A 23637-nucleotide genomic window follows, 5' to 3' on the forward strand; every position below is an offset into this window, starting at 1 on the left:
TACCGGGATCTCAATCGGGCCAGTCCGAAAGACGACTTCCCTTTACCAAATATACACATCCGGATTGACAATTGTGCCAAGCATGAGCTACATTCATTCATAGATTGCTTCGCTGGTTATCATCAGATTTGTATGGATGAGGAAGATGCTGAGAAAATAGCTTTCATTACGCCGAGGGGAGTGTATTGTTACAAGATGATGCCATCCGGCCTGAAGAATGCAGGGGCCACCTACATGAAGGCTATGACTACTATTTTCCATGATATGATACACAAGGAGATAGAGGTATATGTGGATGATGTTATTATCAAATCCAAGAAGGCCACTGACCACATAGAAGATCTGAGGAAGTTCTTCAACAGACTGCGGAGATACAACCTGAAACTAAACCCCGCAAAGTGCGTATTTGGGGTTCCTGCTGGGAAATTGCTTGGGTTTATTGTGAGCCGCCAAGGAATAGAACTGGATCCATCGAAAGTCAAAGCCATTCAAGAACTACCACCGCCAAAGAACAAGAAGGATGTGATGAGTTTCTTGGGAAGGCTTAACTATATCAGCCGATCATAGCACAGTCTACAGTTATCTGTGAACCAATCTTTAAGATGTTGAAGAAGGACGCTACCACCAAATGGACCGATGACTGCTAGAAGGCCTTCGACAAAATCAAGGAGTACCTGTCAACACCACCAGTCTTAGTCCCGCCCGAGCCAGTAAACCCTTATTACTCTACCTTGCAGTGTTGGATGGAGCGTTTGGCTGCGTTCTGGGATAGCATGATGAAACAGGAAGGAAGGAACAAGCCATTTAATATCTAAGTAAGAAGTTCACCCCGTACAAGGCCCGGTATTCTCTATTGGAATGCACCTGTTGTGCTTTGACTTGGGTAGCTCAAAATCTGAGACATTACTTCTGCACTTATACTACATATCTCATATCGAGGATGGATCCCTTGAAATACATCTTTCAGAAGCGCATGCCCACCGGCAAGCTAGCCAAGTGGCAAATCCTATGGAGTGAGTTCGACATTGTTTACGTAACTCAGAAAGCAGTCAAGGGATAGGCATTGGTAGACCACTTAGCTGAAAACCCAGTGGATGGAGGATACGAACCCCTAACAACGTATTTTCCCGATGAAGAGGTATCATTCATAGGAGAAGACATTGTGTAATCCTATGACGGTTGGAGAATATTCTTCGATGGAGCATCAAACTTCAAAGGATTTGGCATAGGAGCAGTCCTAATATCAGAAACCGGTCAGCATTATCCAGTGTCTGCCAAACTCAAGTTCCCCTGCACAACAATATGGATGAGTATAAAGCCTGTATCTTAGGACTCAAAATGGCCATTGACATGAACGTTCAAGAGCTGCTAGTGATTGGAGATTCAGACTTACTTATACATCAGGTACGAGGAGAATGGGCGACCAAGAACTCCAGGATACTCCCGTATTTTTATCATGTACAGGAACTGAGAAAGAGGTTTATGAAGACGGAATTCCAGCATGTTCCCAGAGTCCAGAATGAGTTCATCGATGCATTGGCTACCCTATCATCTATGATACAACACCCTGACAAGAATTTTCGATCCCATTTCGGTGAAAATCCATAATCAGCCAGCTTATTGTGCCCATGTTGAAGAGGAAGTAGACGGGAAGCCTTGGTTTCATGATATCAAGGGATATTTGGCAAAAGGAGAGTACCCGGAGCTTGCAAATCCTACTAAAAAACGCACACTTCGGAGATTGTCCAACAACTTCTTTCACAGCGGAGGAATCCTGTATAGGAGGACTCTCGATTTAGGATCATTAAGATGTGTTGACGCAAAGGAAGCATCCAGGCTACTAGAGGAAATTCATGTTGGGACCTGCGGTCCATATATGAACAGTTTTGTCTTAATAAATAAGATACTCCGAGCTGGTTACTTTTGGATGACTATGGAAATGGAGTGCATCCAGTATGTCCGGAAATGCCACCGCTGTCAGATACATGTAGACATAATAAAGGTACCTCCAAGCGAGCTTCACACAACAAGCTGACCATGGTCGTTCGCCACCTGGGGAATGGACGTTATTGGACCAATCAAGCCCACTGCATCCAACGGACACACGTTTATCCTAGTAGTCATCGACTATTTCACCAAATGGGTTGAGGCACCATCTTACAAAGTAGTGACTAAGAAAGTCGTGGCAGACTTTGTCCGCGACCGTATTATTTGTCGATTCGGGATTCCAGAGTCAACCATTACTGATAATGGCTCCAACCTCAACAGCGACTTGATGAAAGCTATGTGCAAAACTTTCAAGATCAAACACAAGAATTCCACAGCCTACAGACCTCAGATGAATGGAGTTGTAGAAGCCACCAACAAGAATCAAGAAGATATTGAGTAAAATGATAGAGAAGCATAAACAGTGGCACGAGAAGTTATCATTTTCTCTACTGGGGTATCGCACCACAGTCTGCACGTCAACCGGGGCAACCCCTATATGCCGGTTTACGGTATAAAGGTTGTTATTCCCGTTGAGTTGGAAATTCCTTCCCTAAGGCTCATAAAAGAAGCTGAGCTCGACGACGCAGAGTGGGTAAAAAGTCGTTATGAGCAACTAGCCCTTATAGACGGAAAGAGAATAAATGCAGTCTGCCACGGTCAACTCTACCAGAACAGAATGTCTAGAGCCTTCAACAAAAGAGTCAAGCCAAGACAGTTCACATCGGGACTGCTGTTGTTGAAGAAAAATTTTCCGCATCAAGATGAAGTCAAAGGAAAGTTCTTTCCCAACTGGCAGGGTCCATACATGGTTCACCGGGTTTTGACAGGAGGAGCCATCATACTTGCAAAAATGGACAAAGAAGTCTGGCCAAAGCTAATCAATTCAGATGCAGTCAAGCGTTACTATGTGTAATCTTTGTGCTTTCCTTATATGATGTAAATTGAACTACACTTGACCTGATTCCCGTTTAAGAGGGGATACGTAGGCAGCCCTATGGGTTCGATCACAACTAAATAAAAATTTCATTTCCCCCCGCAACTGGAAACTGGGGAAGAATTTTGAGGAGGACCCTTAAAATTCCGAAGTAATTTCAGCCGATCGCCGCATAAGCAACAGTCAAAAACGTCAACCCATCAAATTGGGGTAGAATTTTGAGGAGGGCCCTCAAAATTCCATTAGCATGAGAGGTTGCAATGTCCTGAACTACGTCACAGTCGTCGGTTCATCTAAAAGCTATTTTTAATTTATGTCATACTTTTACAAAATCATGCATGTTTATTATTGAAATTTCTTTGTTTAGCAATGCTACCCCAATGATACAGATGATATCAACAGATCAAAGTCGGACGAGTCAAGCAAAGCCAGCGGCGATACGAACTAACTTCTCCCCTTACAAAACTCACGATTTTTCTTTGGATGCAGGCACTAGTATTGTGAAATCATTAAACATACTGTGTGCCCATGGGACAAACATTGTTCAAAATACGACTCTCAGAACCGTTGCACTTCCCAACATTTGCTATCAGCACATACAAGTAATGTTCCATAGTCACAATGCTCCTAATAATCACAATGCCGCAATCTGCTATCAGCTAAGAAAACTCTACTGTCATTTATTATTTTATTTCTTGCATAAGGCTACCATTTTGCCTTCAGAGACTAAACATTGTCTCCATCTACACCTGCATTGCATAAGGCTACCATTCTGCCTTCCAACTTGCATAAGGCTACCATTCTGCCTTCCGAGGTTAAGCTCTACCTCCACCTGCATTGGCATTGCATAAGGCTACCATTATGCCTTCCGATTTGCATAAGGCTACCCTTTTGTCTTCCGAGACTAAACGTTGTCTCCATTTGCATCTGCATTGCATAAGGCTACCATTCTACCTTCCGAGGTTAAGCTCTACCTCCATTTGTATTTGCATTGCATAAGGCTACCATTCTGCCTTCCAATTTTCATATGGCTACCTTTCTACCTTCCGAGGTTAAGCTCTACCTCCATCTACATTCGCATCATTGCATAAGGGTATCATTCCTCCTTCCGAGGCTAATCTCTGCCTCTAATTTTCTTTGAAACTAGCGCTATCCCAAGCACTATTTATCTCGCTTCTCTTACGGGCTAAGCTTTGTCATTCAATTCGCAAAACTAAGCTCTGTCTTGTCCGCATCATACTACTGCATCCTTCATGGGCTGAAATATCGCCAACTCATCCAAAGATGTCATAGTTCGGAGGCACCATCTTCATAGCCCGAGAACACCATGTCATGGCCTGAGGATCTCTTTCAATCTTTTGCATATCATTATTCAAAAGCATCATGGTTCGGAGGCACCATCCTCATAGCCCGAGAACATCATTTCATGGCCCGCAAATCCTTTATCATATGCTTCATATTCTAGGACATCATAGTCCGAGGATGCCATTCCTAACCGTCCAAAGACAACATTCATGGTGCAACGGAAATTTGCATCATGATTAAATTTATGCACAATATGCGCTTGTATTTCTTCCATTTGCAGGTAAGCCGACGAGCAATGGCTATTCCAGAAGGAGCAATCCCGCTCCAGTTCCCTCAGCCATATAAAACTTAACTATTCCCGTAAACCGTCCACTCACCCAGCCCTAAATGTTGCGTCCCTTCTTGAAATGACTTCATCGGAATACTCCGTCGATGGATCCTAAACTACATATGGCCTGATTCCTGTAAAACCAGGGATATGTAGGCAACTCAGAAGCCAGGGTGCAGCCTAAATCTTCCCAAACCATTTCGCTCAGTCAAAATTGGCCGTTATTTCTTTACTTGAAAACTCTTTCATCCTTCCCGGGTAAAGAAGGGTAGCAATTGATACCCAATTTTTCCTCAAATTATTTTTAAATTTGCATATATACCTTCAAAATCACTTTTTATAATAATAGGTATTTTTCCATAATTTTTCATATTATTATCAATTTATTTCTAATTTATTCAGTACTTTATATCCAATAATTATTCATATATTACATTACAAGTAATTTTAAAGTATTTCTTATCTCAACATATCATTTCTAATCCTATTAGGATTTAATTATTTCACAAATTAGCCAATTTGGCATTGTTTGGCTATAGTTACAACGATTTTGCAATCATAGCCTAATTGTACACTTTATGCTATTTTAATTCAATAATCAGTCATTTTATATTTGTAATATTATTTAATTATCTTAATTTCACCTATTTAGCTTTAATTTTATTTTATCTAATTATTAGCTATTTTTATTAATTATTTATCTAATTTTAATTGGGTATTTAACAACTAGCCACCCTTATTTAAATTATAACCAGCCCCAAACCCAATTAAACCAACCCAAAACCCAGGCCCAATCCGTCAAAATCCCCGACCCAATCCCTAAGTCCTTAATCTGACCCACCTACCCCATTCAATCCTGGTTGTTGATCATTCAGATCAACGGTCCCTCATTCCCCTTTCCTTAATTAAACCTGGACTTAACCCCTCTAAACCCTCTCATTCACTCCTCTCTCACACTGACATTTGATCCCTCTCCTCTCAAATGCTCTCAAATCCTAAGCCTAACCCTAATCGCCATCACCGGAGGTTTGTTTACAGGTCATCAAAAGAATCTCAAGGAGATTCAACATGTTCCTTCGTCCGAGGTTTGTTTACAGGTCTGTCTAGGGCCATCCTTGTTTGTGAGTACTGATTTTCTTCCATTTTTAGTTTGAATCTATGGCTTTTAATCAAGTTTTTTTCATCTCAGCTGTTTTTTGAAAACCCTAGTTTAACAACTACTCAAATCTGTTCAGATCTTTGTAGATCTGAAAAGGTTCGAGTATTATCTGTCACTTTCTCTTGAAGATCTCCTATTCTGGCTAACTATTTTGACTACATTCGCTTTCTTCTGAAATTAGGGTTCACCCTAAGTATTTTCAAAAGGGTTTTTCTAACTTTTCAGTGCTTTGTTTCTTTACTATCTTGACTAATTCTTGTGTATATACTTAGAACTAGATGTTTCTGTTTGTTGCACTGATTTTCTTCAATTTTTCCTCCGTTATTTGTTTATCTCTGGCAACCCAACATACTGATTGATTTCTATTAAGGATCTGAACCAGTTTTCCTGTTAAAACCAGTATTCTTTGGGATTTTTTGCTTAATTGATTTCTATTATGGATTTGAACCAATTTTTCCCGTTAAAGTCAGTATTCTTTGGGGTTTTCTTTTACTTACTTTCTTTATTTGTGGATTGTATTTAGCGTTGTTTGCCTTATGCCGACTGATTGATTAATTTATTATCAATTTATGATTTGTTACCTTATTTAAGCCCCAACCAGGGCTGGTAATGGTTTCTCCTTGTATTAACATGACCTTCCCGGATCTGTTTGTGAAAATTAATGGGGATTAGCCCCAATTAACTTGTTGATGATATTTACCTACTTTATTTAAGAACTCTAGTTCATTTTTTACCTTATTTGTTTTATCTCCCTAAGTGTTATATATGCACTCTCATTCTGACTCTGGGACACGAATAATAGTTCAGAATACACACACACACACTCAAACTCTCTCTTCTCTCTCTGCTACTTGTGCTGACTGCTTGTCTAGCCGGCTGAAAGCCAAGGCTAGACTGTGGAACTCTACTTGCTTTACTATTTGCATTTAGCTTCCTTAACTGGTATGTTCCTAGTTCAATTCTGAAACTCAACTCTATGTGCTCCATGTCTGTTAATCCATGTCTCCTTCTGCACTAACTTAATGGCTCATGTGTTTAATTGCCCTTCTTGTTTATGGCTTTATTTAGCATGCTTAAGTTTTGCCCTCTCTTGTTCAAGTGTAATCAGCATGTCTACTTAAGTTCTTGTTTATTTCCCTCAACTAGTATGCCATGATAGTATCATAGACTCTTAAATGTGCTTGGTTAACACTAAGTGGCATGACTAATTATGTGTAATAGACCCATGTCCTCAACATGACCACTCCTACACCATGTCTCTATGTCTCATTGCCTATTACTATTCTAATTTCGAGCATGATTCCCTTGTTAACATGTTGAAGTGGTAGTTTGTGTTCTGGAGGCCAATCAGTTCCTACCTGTTCTTTGTACTTGCTGGTCTATATGCATCTCTTCTCATCCATGTTATGTGTTTCTGATTTGGGCTCTCTATGTCCCCAACCCCTTACTTCCCTGCTTGTGAATGTTAAAGTGATACTATTTGTTCTGTGTGTACTGGTTTGTTCCAAGTTGTTGTTGCTCCTATTCCCTTCTCCTTTCAAAACTGTTTTTCCCCAAGCAACTCTTTTGTTGTTTTGCAAACTTATTGCAAACAAATTTGTCAAAACTGTTTCCAACTCAACTCTTTTGAAATCTATGTCAAGCACTCTCACATATACTCTTAGACCACTAGGTTCTGCCCCTTTTGTGTGAGCCTTGCCTTGGGACCCTTGATCTCCCTCTGAACTCGGACACGTAAAAACTGGCCTTTCCACACTACACTTACTCTATCTTGGATATGAAATCTGGATGTGAGCACTGCCCAAGATCCCTTGAGGTTCTTATACTCTGACACACCCGGATATGAGAAAGACTTTGGAACAATCTTGGCACTTGAGGTGATTTATCACATAACTCAGGGAGGAAGTCCTAATCATGCTCTTTATAGTATAACTTCTTGTTTATCATTTCTATTTATGTAATTCATTTCAATGTTGGTCTGTAATAATTTGTAAATGAATATTGGGGTAACTAGTAAAAAGGGCAGGTATTTACATGTTTGTGAGGTAAGGCGGGTAGAAACCATGCCTATAGGACTTTACATTTTACTATGTTTGCCTTGCCATGTTAGAAATCATGCCTATAGGATTTTACTATGTTTGCCTTACCATGTTAGAAATCATGCCTATAGGATTTTACTATACTTTCCCTACCATGTTAGAAACCATGTTTAATAGGATTTTACTATACTTGCCTAACTATGTTAGAAATCATGTTTAATAGGATTTTACTATGCTTGCCTTACCATGTTAGAAATCGTGTTTAATAGGTCTCGAAATCAGTTTCACAAATAGATGCCATACCTATAACATATAATTTAATCCAGCTCATGTTACAACAAGTGTTACATGTTGTGTTTCATTGGTCATCATGCCTGCAAAGTTTCTGAAATCAGTGTTGAACAACTAGATATCATGCCTATAGGGAATAACTCCAGAAATGCTGCCTATAGATCTCAACTAGTTTAATTTAAATAAATTAACCTAGTCCGCATTTTAGTGCATTTCAAAGCTGGTTTAATTACTGGTTTGTGTTCTCTAAAATAAGTACTTTCAAAAACTGCCTTGATTTGTCATTAGATACCATGCCTATAAGGATTCAAGAGTCCGCTTTAAAAACATGCCTTGTAGTCATCTATATTTCGTGCCTAGGCAAGCCTTAGGCAATCAACTTTAAATAAAACCAGAATCGTCTTTATGATTAGTGTTTAACTGTCAATGTGTTAAAATCAGTAGGCAAGCCTGATTCTGACTTCTTTTCTGAGTCATGTGATAAATCTGGTTCTGTTGTTATCATCTAGATACCATGTTTTAGAATTCTGAGTTCAAATGTGGACCTTACCTGTGTATGATTCATGTTGTCTATGTGCATTACTTGTGGAGGTATATCTGAGCCTTCTATCTGTTTCTGTGTTTCCCCCTAAATGCAGTCTTTTGTGTTCTTATTTGTCGCCTAGTATTTTGCCTTTAAACCTGAGGGTCTACCTAGAACCTCCCATTTTTAGGATAGGAGTCCTAAATTCCTCTTGAACTGATAGGAAGGGACGAGTAACAGCATGCAATAGGGGTCGAGACCAACCCTCGCTTTAACTACCTTTACGGGGCAGGAAAGGGTAGATATGGATATGATGACCGGTGCGTTAATACCATGTGTAGCCCCTCTTTGAGGAGTGTCATATCAGGTATTTCATTGATGTGATCCATATTATAAATAAACCTAGGACACCCCTCTTTACATTCACGAATATGCTTAGATTGTAATTCTTTTCAAAATCTTGCTTTCATTAATTGCTTTTCAAACATTTGTGTTCTTAAACTTAAATCCCCTATTACTTGAGCCCTGCTTGTTTATTTGCTAATTGTTCAAATTCACAAAAATTGTTTGGCCGGGAACCATGCTAGTGGATCCTGAGGGGTGCCTAACACCTTCCCTTTGGGATAATTTCAAGCCCTTACCCTATCTCTGGTTACCAAACGTAGTTATAAATTAACCCTATCGGTGCCCTAACGCACCTTAAATCATTATTTGGCGACTCTTCAAAAATAAAAAACCCTCTTTCTCAAAAGGAAAGAGTTGTCCCAACCAAAATGTCATAAACCCGATTCTGCAAGGAAAAAAGGGGGCACGACAGATGGCAGCAAAAGTTTTAGAAGCCGGGTTTTACTAGACAACAGTGTTAAAGGATGCACATCAATAGTTGAAGGGCTGTGATGAATGTCAGCGAATTGGGTATGCCCATGAACCCAATTCAAGAGGTTGAAGTGTTCAATGTATGAGGGATAGACTTCATGGGCCCCTTCTTCAGCTCCTTTGGCAATAAGTACATACGTGTTGCTGTAGATTACGTGTCCAAATGGGTAGAAGCTGCAGCACTCCCCACTTATGATGCAAGGGTGGTGGTGGGGTTTTTTAAGAAGAATATATTCACCTGTTTTGGGACCCCGAGAGCTACTATCAGTGACGGAGGCACTCACTTCTGCAATCGAGCCTTCAAGAAATTGCTAGCAAAGTACGATGTGCACCACAAGGTGGCAACCTCATATCATACTCAGACCAGTGGACAAGTCGAAGTGTCGAATAGTGAAATAAAGAGTGTGTTGACCAATACTGTGGACGCCATAAGAACTGATTGGGCGAAAAAGCTATATGATGCAGTCTGGGCCTACAGAACCGCTTTCAAAATACCAATTGGTATGTCATCATACAAGTTGGTGTTCGGGAAGGCCTATCACTTGTTAGTAGAACTAGAACATAGAGCTTGGTGGGTAATGAAATAACTAAATCTAGACACTGAGGCTGCGGGAAAAAATAGAGTCACAGAATTGCATGAGCTAGATGAGTTCCGATTTCTTGCTTTCGAGAGCACGAGATTATACAAGGAGAGAATGAAGAGGTTGAATGACAAGAACATTGTTGAGTGAAATTTCAATCCCGGAGACATGGTGTTGCTTGAAACTCAAGTCACGATGGTCTGGACCATTTTGGGTGGTCGAAGTGCTCCCTTTAGATGCCATGGAGATTGCCTCAGAAAAAGATTCCCATACATTTAGAGTCAATGGGCAAAGATTAAAACCATATGTGGGCATGGATGAACCCAAGAAAGTGTCACTGATCCATCTAACTGAACCTAAGAGGTCGAGCGAGCCTTAAATGCGCTCATCTGCGTCGTGTCGCAATATTAAATCAGGCGCTGCATGGGAGGGAACCCATTGACTTGTTGTAACTGTCGTGCCACGACATTAACTAAGGAGTTGGTTGGGAGGCAACCCAATGCGTAGTGACTTTAATATAGTTAGTATTTGTTATTTTTGATTTTGGTAAGTACTAACCAGTGCAGGTGAGCATGGGCAAGTGTTAAGTCCATCAGACGCTAGTGGCCGCGCATATGGCCAAACATTCTGTCTCACTAGCGTGGCCGTGCTCGGACTGCACTACGACCGCGCTAGTGTCGTTCCACCTAACTTAACATTTTTTTTACTGTTTTTTCTTATTTTTTATGTTAGTTTGTTTATCTCCCCCCCCCCACCCTAACTATTCCTCTCTTCTCCTATCAACACCCAACACCTAAGAACCCCGGACCTAATTAACATCTTCTCTTAATTTCGTTCCTCTCCAAATTCCCCTCTTCTCCATTCTCAAATAATCCCAGCCCTAATTCCCCAAGGTTCAAACCAATCCCCCCTCCACTACTCTTCTTCACTTCTCACAATCTTCTCTCACTGCAGGTAAGGTTTTCTTTTTTCCAATTTTTGTATACTTTTGTTTGACTCCTTAATTATGAAGTAGTTTTTCTTTTTTTTTCTTAGAAGTAATTTCTAGTGTATGTGTAGTGCTTGTGGGTAGTGATGTATGTGGAGTTTTATCTCTTAACTTAGTTGTGTGAATTTGGGGAAATTGTGGTGGTAATTGGGGTACAACATGTCTAATTGGGGGTTCCGGTGAATGATGCCCACAACGTGTTTGTTAAAATGCCACAATGAGTGTCAATGATAATTGTGACCAACTGTAAGGGTGAAGTATGGTTTCCTTTTCCCCTCACTAGTCACTAGGCTTTGTAGGGCAGCTCGGGTGCCAGAAAATTTGAATGTGGATAGACTAGTGCCAAGAGAGTCAAAGTTTTGAGCTAACAAGGTGACTACTGGGAAGAAGCCTGTGGCATCTGGTGGTGATGATAGTGATGACTCTGATGCATCTGAGGAGGGCAAGGATTAGTAGGAGGAAGCATAAGTCGAGCTGCCCGTCCATACGCCGGTTGCAGAAGCTACAGGACTATCTAGGATTGGTCGGGTTACCCGATTAACAGCTTTAGAGTGGGAGGTGGTGGGGTTGCGTACCTCAATCAATGACTTAAGTACGCGTATTGATGAGGTATCCACCCAGCAGGTTAAATCTGAGAAGAAAATATTGAGCGGGCTGTGAGCTCTGGGTCGTGCATGTCATCTAGACCCGGGACGGTCTCCGATCAAGATTGATCCTTCAGGGAAGTTTACCTTACTGTTATTTATTTTGTATGCCATGAGTGTCGCTTCCCCTTTTTTCTCGCAAAATCGGGTTTATGACATTTGGGAAGACAACTCGTTCCCTTTCGGGAATTGGGTTTGAAGTGAAGAGTCGCCACCTAATGATTTGAGTGCATTAGGACACTAGGGAAGGTTTGATTTGAACAACCAGAGATTGGGTAAGGGCTTGAAATTATCTCAAGGGGAAGGTGTTAGGCACCCCTCAAGATCCACTAGTGTGGTTCCCGGCCAAGCTATTATTATGACTTTAGTGCAAATAACACATAGGCAAATAAAGGCTTCAAATAAGAGGAGATTTTCATATAATGGTTACAAATAAACAAAAGTAAGAAAAAAGAACTAAAAGAGTTGATTTTCTTAAAAGAAATGGTTCAAAAAAGTTAAAAGAAACAAAGAAAACAAAGGAAAGGGGGGTCCTAGATTTATTAATAATATGGATCACCCCACACAACATCTGGTAATCACTCCTCAGTGAGGGGCTACACGTGATGTTATTGTGTGGTCATCATATCCATATCTACCATTTCCCACCCTTTTAAGGTATTAAAGCGCGAAATGGTCTCGTTCACTTATTGCATGCTATTACTCGCCCCAATCCTATCAGTCCCGGAGGCATTTAGAACTACTAATCTAGTTGCATGTACTGTTTAAGGCATTTGGGAAAGCATACAAACAAATAAAAGGGCTCAAACAGACCTCCTTTAAACCAAATAAAGGACATAATGTAGCATGAATTGCATGTACTGTTTAAGGCCTGATTAAAACTCAAAGGGTCGAGGCAGACTGATTTATTACATAGTTCATATAAGAAGCTCGAATCAAGCTTGCCTGCTAGTTGTAGCATATAAAATCTGATTCAGTTTATAAACTTTTATCCTATGGATTGCCTAAGTTTTAGACGAAGACCCTAGAGGCATGATATCTACTGATTCCAGAAACAATGAAGTAAACATGAATACATACTGGTTTAAGAAAAAAATCGTTTGTTATTAAAGAAAGGCGAGTTTTAGCAAAAGATCATAAGTTCTGCAGACGTTAGACATTGTTGTTACTAGTTTTAGACTTATAAGCGAGTGAAATGTTTTAGATTTGGTTTATAATTCCTATAGGCATGCTTTCTATGCGTTTCTGATTTTCAGGACATATAAACACATTTGCTTAGTGAAGGATGCATATGCAAGATTCAAAAAAAAAGACCTATAGGCATATTTTCTATATGCAGGCATGATTCATATTTCGAATGATTGTAAGCAATGGTACGAAAATGCAGAAGTTCCTGTAGCCATGGTATCTACATATGGAAGTGCAGAGTTCCTATGAGCAGGATATCTATATGATATGCAGAAATCAAAAGTTTCCTGTGAACAGAATATCTATGTGATATGCAGAAATCAGAAATTCCCTATGAACAGGATATCTATGTGATATGTAGAAATCAGAAATTCCCTATAAACAGGATATCTATGTGATATGCAGAAATCAGAAATTCCTTATGAACTATCTACCCTTTTTTTACATGCATGATTACCCTTCTTTTTTCGCTAACCATCCCCAAAAGTTTATTACAAAGTTATTATAGTCTAAATAAAATAAAGAAAATACATCAGAAATTGAAAATTACAACCAAGGAGAGCTTGATTCAGACTTCCTATCTGAAGTATGAAGTAAACCAACTCCAAAGATCATGTTTCAAAGTCTTTCTCCCATTTGGGTATGTTAGAGTTCCCTAAGAGTTTCATAAGAACTCCGGGCAGTGCTTACACCTAAATGTATAACCATATTAAGCCATCGTGCAGTGTAGAAGGGCTAGTCCTCAGGTGTCCAAGTTCAGAGGGAACTCAAGGTCCCAAGGTAAGGCTCACAAGAGGGGGCAGAACTTAGGAACTAAGAGAGAGTGCAAGTGCAAAATTCTGAAAGGGGGAAAGGGGAAGGGAAACAGTACACATAGGGATATAGGGAATGGGGAGTTGCAAAAGGTAAAAATCAGGTTAGTGGACATAACTCAACAATGGGAGATGCTGGTACACCCATAAGCCTACTAGAACACATTGTTTAGAGGTTAGGATCCCCTAAGGGATCAAGTTCAAACCATAGACAATAACTTGCATATTGCCATGTTTTAAACTGTAACTCAAAGCATATTAAGGGAAATAGTAGAAGAAACAAGCAAAAGGAAATCAACATGCTAGTTTAAGTATTTAACTCTGTAGAAGTAGTAAAGTAGACATAGATGTAGAAAGTTGTAAGTAAACACATTGTGGTGATGCTGAAGTTAAATTAGGACATACCAGTTTCAAAGAAACAAACAGGGAAAAGCAGTAGTCTTGTGAAAGTCAGAATGCAGACAAGAAGGAAGAATTCTATTATGTGAGAGTGAGAATTCAGAAGAGACTGTGAATTGTGCCGTGTGAAGTGTAGAAAGGTCATGCCTTTTATAGTGTGAAAGTCACGAGGAAACAAGGTAAGAAAATATTTGAGGAACTGATTGTCAATCAATTACATAAGACCTCCCTTAATTAAGGGATTCAGATTCAAATGGGTATAAACCAATTAAGGAAAGAAATTAATCAAACACTTTGTGCAAATTAGGCAATTAGGGGTGAATACATAAAAGTTATTTAAGGACAGGGTTTTAAAAATACACGATTTGTGTAAATAAGGTAAGAAGATCAGTTAAAAACCAGTAAATCAAAAGGGTCTAAGATTTTGTATGAATGAACCAAGTCAAAAAAGATGAAGAAGGGTTTCACTTAGGTCGCGTCACAGAGAAAATCAGTAAACAATGGAAAGAAATCAATCAGGATATATTCAGAAGGAAGCTTGAACTAATTGCAAATTTGAAAACCATTTAGAGGGAAATTCATCATATATAAAGAGCATGTGAGCATGTTAAGTATGAAAGAAAACTTTCATGTCACTGTAAAATCAATAGGAAAAACCAGTGTAGAAGAGTTTTAGTAAAAAGGTCAGAATCATATGAAAACAAAGAAGTCCAAACTCAATTCAAAGACTCGAAAAGTTAGGGGTTCTAAAATAAAACCCTAGTTCAATCAAATATATGATCAAACCTGGAAGAACCCCCAAATTTTAGGATTTCCGCCTTGGATCAAGTACAAAAATAAGAAGACAGGTGGTTGAAGCAGGCTCAGAGGTTTCAGAGAAGAACTGAAACCTCTGGCATGCTTCTATCAACAGCAAAACTCATGAGAAAGCATGATATCAAGGTAACAAGCAGAACACAGTAGAATCACTCAAAGAAAAAATAGAGGAGAAACACTGATAGGAACAGTGAACATGCTTAAGAAGTTTTTCAGAAGAAACTTAAACAAGGCTTAATAGAAGGAAAGTAAGGAAGCTTAAGAACTTAGCAGGAAAGTACAGTAGGAGAAACATGCTGGAACATAGTAGAAGAAAAATACAAGAACAAAATATAAAAGCATATGAGAACATAGTACGGAAAACATGGTAGAAGAACATACAAGCATGGAGTATATAAAACACAGTAAAAAGAACATACAAGAACGGAGTATAAAAACTCAGTAGAAGAACATACAAGAACAAAACACAGTAGGAGAACATACGAGAAAGTGGTAGATAAAAAACATAGGAGCACAGTAGAGGCAAATACACAAAAGAAAAGGGAAAGAAAGTTAGAGAAACACTTAAACATTTTTTCAGAAAACCCTAAATCTCCTTTGAAAAGTAATTTTCGAAAGAAAGGTTAGGGAGATCATTTGAAAACTCAAAGAGAGCACAGATACACAACGGATCTAAAGAGATCTGAGAAAACCTCGAAGGGTTAGGGTTTTAGAAGAACCCTAAAAGTGAGAAAGGTTTTGAAAAGGTCACCGATCTGAGTCAGAGAGGTCAGAACCTGGCTCAAAGCACCATGGTACGCCGGAGCAAGGCCGGCGATGACTCTGGAACCTTGAATCGACAGAGGTCTGGGTGCAAACCTTCGAGGCCTGGCCTTGAATCTTCAGGTATCAGGTGTGTAAGAGTAAGGAGAGGTGAGTATAGGGCCCTCACAAATTGGGAAGCCATGGTTTCCATTGAGTTTCGAGGTGGAAGATGATAAGAGGCGGCTAGGGTTAGAGAAGGTTAGAGAGTGGTTTGAGAGAAGGGAGGGTTTCAGAGGCGGATAGTTAGGTGAAATGATTTAGGGTTAAGGGGTGTTGGTGGATTAAAAAAGGAAAGGAGGGATTGTGGTCGTTGATCATTTTGATCAATGACCTGGATTTAATGGGGGCCGGGCGGGTTGAAGTTAATTGGATCAGGGGAGGGTAGTTTAGGAATTGGGCCGGTCCATTTGAAATTGAATTGGGGTTGATTGGGGGGTCGATTTGGGATAAAATTTAAATAGGTCACGCTAGTATTAAATAGCCACTTTCTCCCTCTTTATTTTTATAAAAAATAGCAAAATGATTTTTGGAAACAAATTGAAGGTACTAAATTAATTAATAATACACAAATATTAAATTAAAAATATTGGGATTAATTTTGTAATTAGAAACGCTATTAAATCTTAAAATAGGCTAAAATTACAATTATGTGAAATTTAATTTTAAAATACTCAATAAATTTGTAAAAAATGTGCACAAATCACCTTAGCTATATTTTGGTATAAGTATGAGAATACAATAAAGGAGTTACCAAAAAAATGATAATTTGGGAATTAATTATTGGTTTTTTCTGATAAAATAAGGCGAAAAATTAATTTAAAAATCTTTTTAAAATTGAAACAATAATGAAACACTTGGACATGCTTATATATGTATACGTATGCTATTTTGAAAGTATTTTGTATGTGAAAAATATATAGAGAAAAAATAGGTATCAACAATGAGGACATGTCTTCTTTTCAAATGTGGGGTGGGGATACTTTGGTGTATGTGTATATATGTTAGAACGTGATTGTTTTATGTTTTCTTTGTTTTTGTGGTTTTGACTAGCAGTCGCATTTGGTAAGTCAACTTGGCCCGATGACGGATCTCTTTCGACGGGGTTCTTGAGGGTCTAAGTCGATGAAAAAATCTCTAAAAAAACCAGAAATATATTGGACTCTTCCTGATGACGGATCTTTTAGACAGTTTTCTTGAGGGCAGTAAGTCTAAAGAAAATACCAAAAAAAAAATTCTGTTTAGGTAGTGTAGTAACTCCCCCTTGATTTTTCTTTGGGCCGCGGTTCTTTTCAAAAGGTTTTGCTTGAACCGGGTGTAGTTAGTTTTTTTTTATTTTGTTTCTAGTTGGTAGTTTGTACTTATGGGGTGATGAGCTGAAATAGGAAGAGAAGCCATTGGCATTGATACACCTGAACACAGTAGACACTAGAGTGTGACACTTAGTCTCAGTGGTTGATTCTTGTTAGAGTGCCTTAAATTGTATGTTTGTAACTGACTTGAATACTCAAACGAGAGTGTCTTGATAAGCCAATCTAGAGTGAGTCATGTGCCATGTGTGTGTGAGTTGTATTGTATTCTATGATCTGTATTTGATGCCTAGAACTTATTTCGTGTGTTTACAAAACGAAATAGTAGCTTTATTCAGTCTTAGAAGTGATATAGTCATTTCTTTGTTAAGCCAGATCCCACCTAAATGTGATACATCGTAGTTAACCCCGTTGAGCCTATAAGTCTGTTTCTTTGGCAACCACATTACAAACCTTACCCAAGTGTTTGAACGGCCCATCTGTTTGAACCCCTTTTACCTCCCATGAGCACTTGAATGGTTATGAAATATGCAAAAGTTAAAGTGTGAAGTGGTGGTTTTGTTTTTGAGTGGAACCAATGAAATAGAGAAAAAGGTGCAGTATTTTGAAAAATAAAAGAATAAGAGCCACTTAAAAAGAAAAGTAAAAAAGAAAAGAAAATAAGTAAATGTAGTCTTTGATAAGTGGTGACTTGATACAATTGCACCTAATGGAGTTTGGGGTATTATAAATAGAAGTGTGGTGGAATGTCTAGTCTGGCATAAGTATGGTTCTGAATGCATAGGTGATTGTATTAAAAGTTCTTAGGGAGGTTAGTCACTATATCCAAATATATCTTACACGTTCCTTAGCCTACATTACAACCAAATGAAGTCCTAATTGATCTTAGACTGAATGGGCTCGATTAGTAGAGTAGTACACTAAGGGAAAGCCTATGGTGCATTTGTGTGGCATATGAATTTTCTTTCTGAGAGTGAGCGAATTTTCTCTATCTAAGTTCCTAATCGTTCTTAATATTATTATTTGTGGAACTACTCTCTTGTGTGATGTGAGGGCATTTGATTCACGAAGAAAAGATAAGTCTTGACCTCTATATAGAGTAATTTGAGTAAGTAAGAATATTGCACGGCACGTGAGAGTCGACTCTTGAGGCAAAGATGTTACACTACTAGACGTAACTTTGGTGAATTGTTCTTGGTGTGATACGTTAGGGAAAAGCTCAGTGAAGGAATATTTATAGAGTATGGTGGATTACTCGGGGAGTAGCAATGATTTAAGTGTGGGGTGTTGATAATAGGACAGATTCATGTAGTTTGGCGACTATTTATGCCCCAACTTGACTATGCTTCACCGTTCTATGAAGGTTAAATGACGATAAAATGGCTCTAATTGTGAATTTCATGTTTTGCAGGAACAAGTTTTGCTTATGAGGTTTGAAAAGGTTGATCGTGCCCTGGTTCCTGAGCTACCTACATATTCTTGGTCTTATAGGAATCAGGTCATATGTAGTTCAGGATCCATTAGTGGAGTATGCCGATGGAGGTTTTCCAAGAACGGACACAATGTTTAGGTTGGGCTGGATGGTTAAGGCCTAATGGGCTGCGGGAACTGGAGCGGGATCGCTCCTGCTGAGACAACCGTTGCTCGCCGGTTTACCAACAAATAAACAATGTATTGTGTAAAAATTTAAACATGATGCAAGTTCCCATCGGACCATGAATGTTGTCTTCGGACGGTTAGGAAGACGTCCTTAGACCATGACGTCCTGGGCCATGAAGTGTATAGTAAAGGGTTCGCAGGCCATGAAATGATGCTCTCGAGATATAAGGATGATGCCTCCGAACTATGATGCCTTTGAATAATGATATGCAAAAGATAAAAGGGGTCTTCAGGCCATGGCATGGCGTTCTCGGGCTATGAAAATGGTGCCTCCAAACAATGACCCCTTTGGACAAATTGGCGATTTTTCAGCCCATGATACATTAGGTGGTGATCTTTCAGCCAGTGAAAATGTAAATAAGGTGGCGATCTTTCAGCCAGTACAAATGTAAATAAGGTGGAGATCTTTTAGCCAATGCAGATGTAAATAAGGTGGCGATCTTTCAGTCATGCAAGATGTAAATAAAGTGGCGATCTTTCAGCCGATACAAGGTATAAATGCAGTGGAGATCTTTCATCCGATGCAAGATATAAATAAAGTGACGATCTTTCAGCCGATGCAAGATGTAAATAAAGTGGCGATCTTTCAGCCGATGCAACATGTAAATGAAGTGGTGATCTTTCAGCCGATGCAAGATGTAAATGAAGTGGCGATCTTTCAGCCATGCAAGATGGAGGTAGAGCTTAACCTTGGAAGGTAGAATGGTAGCCTTATGCAATGCAGAGAATGCAGATGGAGGTAGAGCTTCACCTCGGAAGGTAGAATGGTAGCCTTATGCAGTGCAGAGAATGCAGATGGAGACAGAGCTTAGTCTCGGAAGGTAGAATGGTAGCCTTATGCAATGCAGAGAATGCAGATAGAGGTAGAGCTTAACCTCGGAAGGCAAAATAGTAGCCTTATGCAATCAGAGAATGCAGATAGAGATAGTGCTTAGCCTCGAAAGGTAGAATGGTAACTTTTTGCAATGTAGAGAATGTAGATGGAGACAGAGCTTAGTCTCGGAAGGCAGAATGGTAGTCTTATGGGGTGCAGAGATGCAGATGGAGACAGTGCTTAGTCTCGGAAGGTAGAATGGTAGCCTTATGCAATGCAGAGAATGCAGATAGAAACATAGCTTAGTCTCGGAAGGCAGAATGGTAGCCTTATGTAATGCAGAGAATGCAGATGGAGACAGAGCTTAGTCTCAGAAGGCAGAATGGTAGCCTTATGCAGGAAGTAAAAAGGGCAAACGGCAATAGAGTTTTCTTAGCTGATAGCGGATTGCGGTATCGCGATTGCTAGGGATATTGTGCCTGCTGGGGATACTATTGTGCGGATAGCAGTTGCGAGCAAGTGCAACAGTTCGGAGAGTTGTATTCCTAAACTTTGTGAGTTAGTGTATAGTATATTTGATGATTTTGCAACGCAAGTGCATGCATCCAAAGAAAAAATCGTGAGTTTGTAAAGGGGAAAGGTTAGTTCGTATCCCCGCTGGCTTTGCTTGACCTGCTCGGCTTTGATTTGGTGATACCGTATATATCACAGGGGTAGCATTGCTAAATAAGGCAATTTTAGTAATAAATATTCATGATTTAGTAAAAGCATAACATAAGTACATAATTAAGAATAGTTTTCTTTAGATGAACCGACGACTGCGACGTGGTTTAAGACATTACAACTTCTCTTGCTCCGGAATTTTGAGGGTCCTCCTCAAAATTCTGCCTTAGTTTACTGGGATGTTGCTTCTAACGGCTGTTAATGATAAATGGCTAGAATCGACTTCGGAATTTTGAGGGTCCTCCTCAAAATTCTGCCCCAGTTTCCAATAGCGGGGGAAATGGAAATTTTATTGAATTCTGACCAAACCCGAAGGGCTGCCTACATATCCCCTCTTAAACGGGAATTAGGTCAGGTGTAGTTCAAATTACATCTTATAAGGAAAGCATAAAGATTACACATAGTATCGCTTGACTGCATCTGAATTGATCGGCTTTGGCCAAACTTTTCCATCCATTTCTGCAAGTATGAGGGCTCCTCCTATCAGAACCCGGTTAACCATGTACGGACCTTTCCAGTTGGGAAAGAATTTCCCTTTGGCTTCATCTTGATGCGGAAAAAAAAAAATTAACACCAACTGCCACAGTGTGAATTGTCTCGGCTTGACTCTTTTGTTGGAGGCTCTGGACATTCTGTTCTGATAGAGCTGACCGTGGCAAACTGCATTCATTCTTTTTCCATCTATAAGAGCTAGTTGCTCGTAACGACTATTCACCCATTTTTCGTTGTCAAGCTCTGCTTCCTGTATGATCCTTAAGGAAGGAATTTCTACCTCAACGGGAATAACTGCCTCTGTACCGTAGACCAGCATATTGGGGGTTGCTCATGTCGATGTGCGGACTGTGGTGCGGTATCCCAATAAAGCAAACGATAGCTTCTTGTGCCACTACTTATGCTTCTCTATCATTTTCCTTAGTATCTTCTTGATATTCTTGTTGGCGGCCTTTATGGCTCCGTTCATATGAGGTCTGTAGGCTGTAAAATTCTTGTGTTTGATCTTGAAGGTTTCACACATGGATTTCATCAAATCACTGTTGAGGTTGGAGCCATTATCAATAATGATTGACTCTAGAATTCCGAACCGACACACGATACGGTCGCGGACGAAATCTGCCACGACTTTATTAGTCACTGCCTTGTAAGATGCTGCTTCAACCCATTTGGTGAAATAATCAATCGCTACTAGGATAAACCTGTGCATGTTTGATGTGGGGGGTTCGATTGGTCCGATAATATCCATTCCCCAGGCGATGAACGGCCACAGTGAGCTTGTTGCATTAAGCTTATTTAGAGGCACCTTTATCATGTCTGCATGTATTTGGCAGCTGTGGCACTTTTGGACATACAGGATGCAGTCTGTTTCCATAGTTATCCAAACGTAACCAGCTCGGAGTATTTTCTTTGCTAAAACAAAGCCATTCATATGTGGACCGCAGGTCCGTGCATGAATTTCCTCTAATAGCCCTGATGCTTCCTTTGCGTCGACACACCTTAGTAATCCCAAATTAGGAGTCCTCCTGTACAGGATTCCTCCGCTGTGAAAGAAATTGTTGGGTAACCTCCGAAGCGTGCGCTTCTGAGTAGCGTTTGCGAGTTTTGGGTATTCTCCTTTTGCCAAGTATTCCTTGATATCATGAAACCAAGGTTTTTCATCTGCTTCTTCTTCGACATGAGCACAGTAAGCAGGCTGATCATGGATCTTTACCGGAATGGGATCACTGAAATTCTTGTCTGGCTGTTGTATCATGGATGATAGGGTAGCCAGTGCATCGGCGAATTCATTCTGGACCCTGGGAACATGCTGGAATTCTGTCTTTGTGAACCTCTTTCTCAACTTCTGTACATGATGCAGATAAGAGAGTATCTTAGCGTTCTTGGTCGCCCATTCTTCTCGGACCTGATGTATAAGTAAGTCTGAATCCCCAATTACTAGCAACTCTTGGATGTTCATGTAAATGGCCATATTGATCCCTAAGATGCAGGTTTCCTACTCGGTCATGTTGTTGGTGCACGGGAACCTGAGTTTGGTAGATACCAGATAATGTTGACCGGTTTTTGATACTAGGATTGCTCCTACGCCAACTCTTTTGAAATTCGCTTCTCCATCAAAAAATATTCTCCAACCATCATAGGATTCTGAAATATCTTCTCCTATGAATGATACCTCTTCATCAGGAAAATATGTTTTCAGGGGTTCGTATTTTTCGTCCACGGGATTTTCAGCAAGGTGATCTGCTAGTGCCTATCCTTTGATTGATTTCTGAGTCACGTATGTCAAATTCACTCAACAGGATTGCCATTTGGCCAGCTTGTCAGTAGGCATAGGCTTCTGAAAGATGTACTTCAAGGGATCCATTCTTGATATGAGATATGTAGTATAGGCACAGAAGTAGTGCCTCCACTTCTAAGCTACCCAAGTCAAAGCACAACAGGTGCGCTCTAACAGAGAATACTGGGCCTCGTACGGGGTGAACTTCTTATTGAGGTAATAGATGGCCTGCTCCATCCTCCCCATTTCATCATGTTGCCCCAGAACACAATCGAATGCTCCATCCAATACTGCAAGGTAGAGTAATAAAGGTCTACCTGGATCAGGCGGAACTAAGACTAGTGGTGTTGATAGGTATTCCTTGATTCTGTCGAAAGCTTTTTGGAAATCATCAGTCCATTTGGTTGCGGCATCCTTCTTCAACATCTTAAAGATCGGATCACAAATGACCGTAGATTATGCTATGAATCGGCTGATGTAGTTAAGTCTCCCCAGGAAGATCATTATGTCCTTCTTGTTCTTTGGCGGTGGCAGTTCTTAAATAGCTTTGACCTTAGATGGATCCAGTTCTATCCCTCGGTGACTCACAATGAACCCAAGTAGTTTTCCGGCAGGGACCCCAAATGCACAGATCGTGGGATTCAGTTTTAGGTTGTATCTTCTCAGTCTGTTGAAGAACTTCCTCAAATCTTCCATGTGGTCTGTGGCTTTCTTGGACTTTATGATGACATCATCTATATATACCTCAATCTCCTTGTGTATCATATCATGGAAGATAGTAGTCATGGCCCTCATGTAGGTGGCCCCTGCATTCTTTAACCCGAATGGCATTATCTTGTAGCAATACATCACTCACGACGTAATGAAAGACATTTTCTCAGCATCTTTTTCATCCATCCAGATCTGATGATATCGAACGAATCAATCTACAAATGATTGCAACTCATGTTTGGCGCAATTGTCGATCAGGATGTGTATGTTTGGCAAGGGGAAGTCGTCCTTTGGACTGGCCCAGTTGAGATCTCGGTAGTCGACACAGACTCTGACCTTCCCGTCCTTCTTTTGTACTGGCACAATGTTGGCTAACTATGTTGGGTATTCTACTACCCTGAGAACCTTGGCTTTGACTTGCTTAGCGAGTTCCTCCTTGATTTTCAGACTCATGTCAGGCTTAAACTTTCTGAGCTTT

Source organism: Nicotiana sylvestris, chromosome 1 (assembly GCF_000393655.2).
Source record: "Nicotiana sylvestris chromosome 1, ASM39365v2, whole genome shotgun sequence".
Taxonomy (NCBI): Eukaryota; Viridiplantae; Streptophyta; class Magnoliopsida; order Solanales; family Solanaceae; genus Nicotiana; species Nicotiana sylvestris.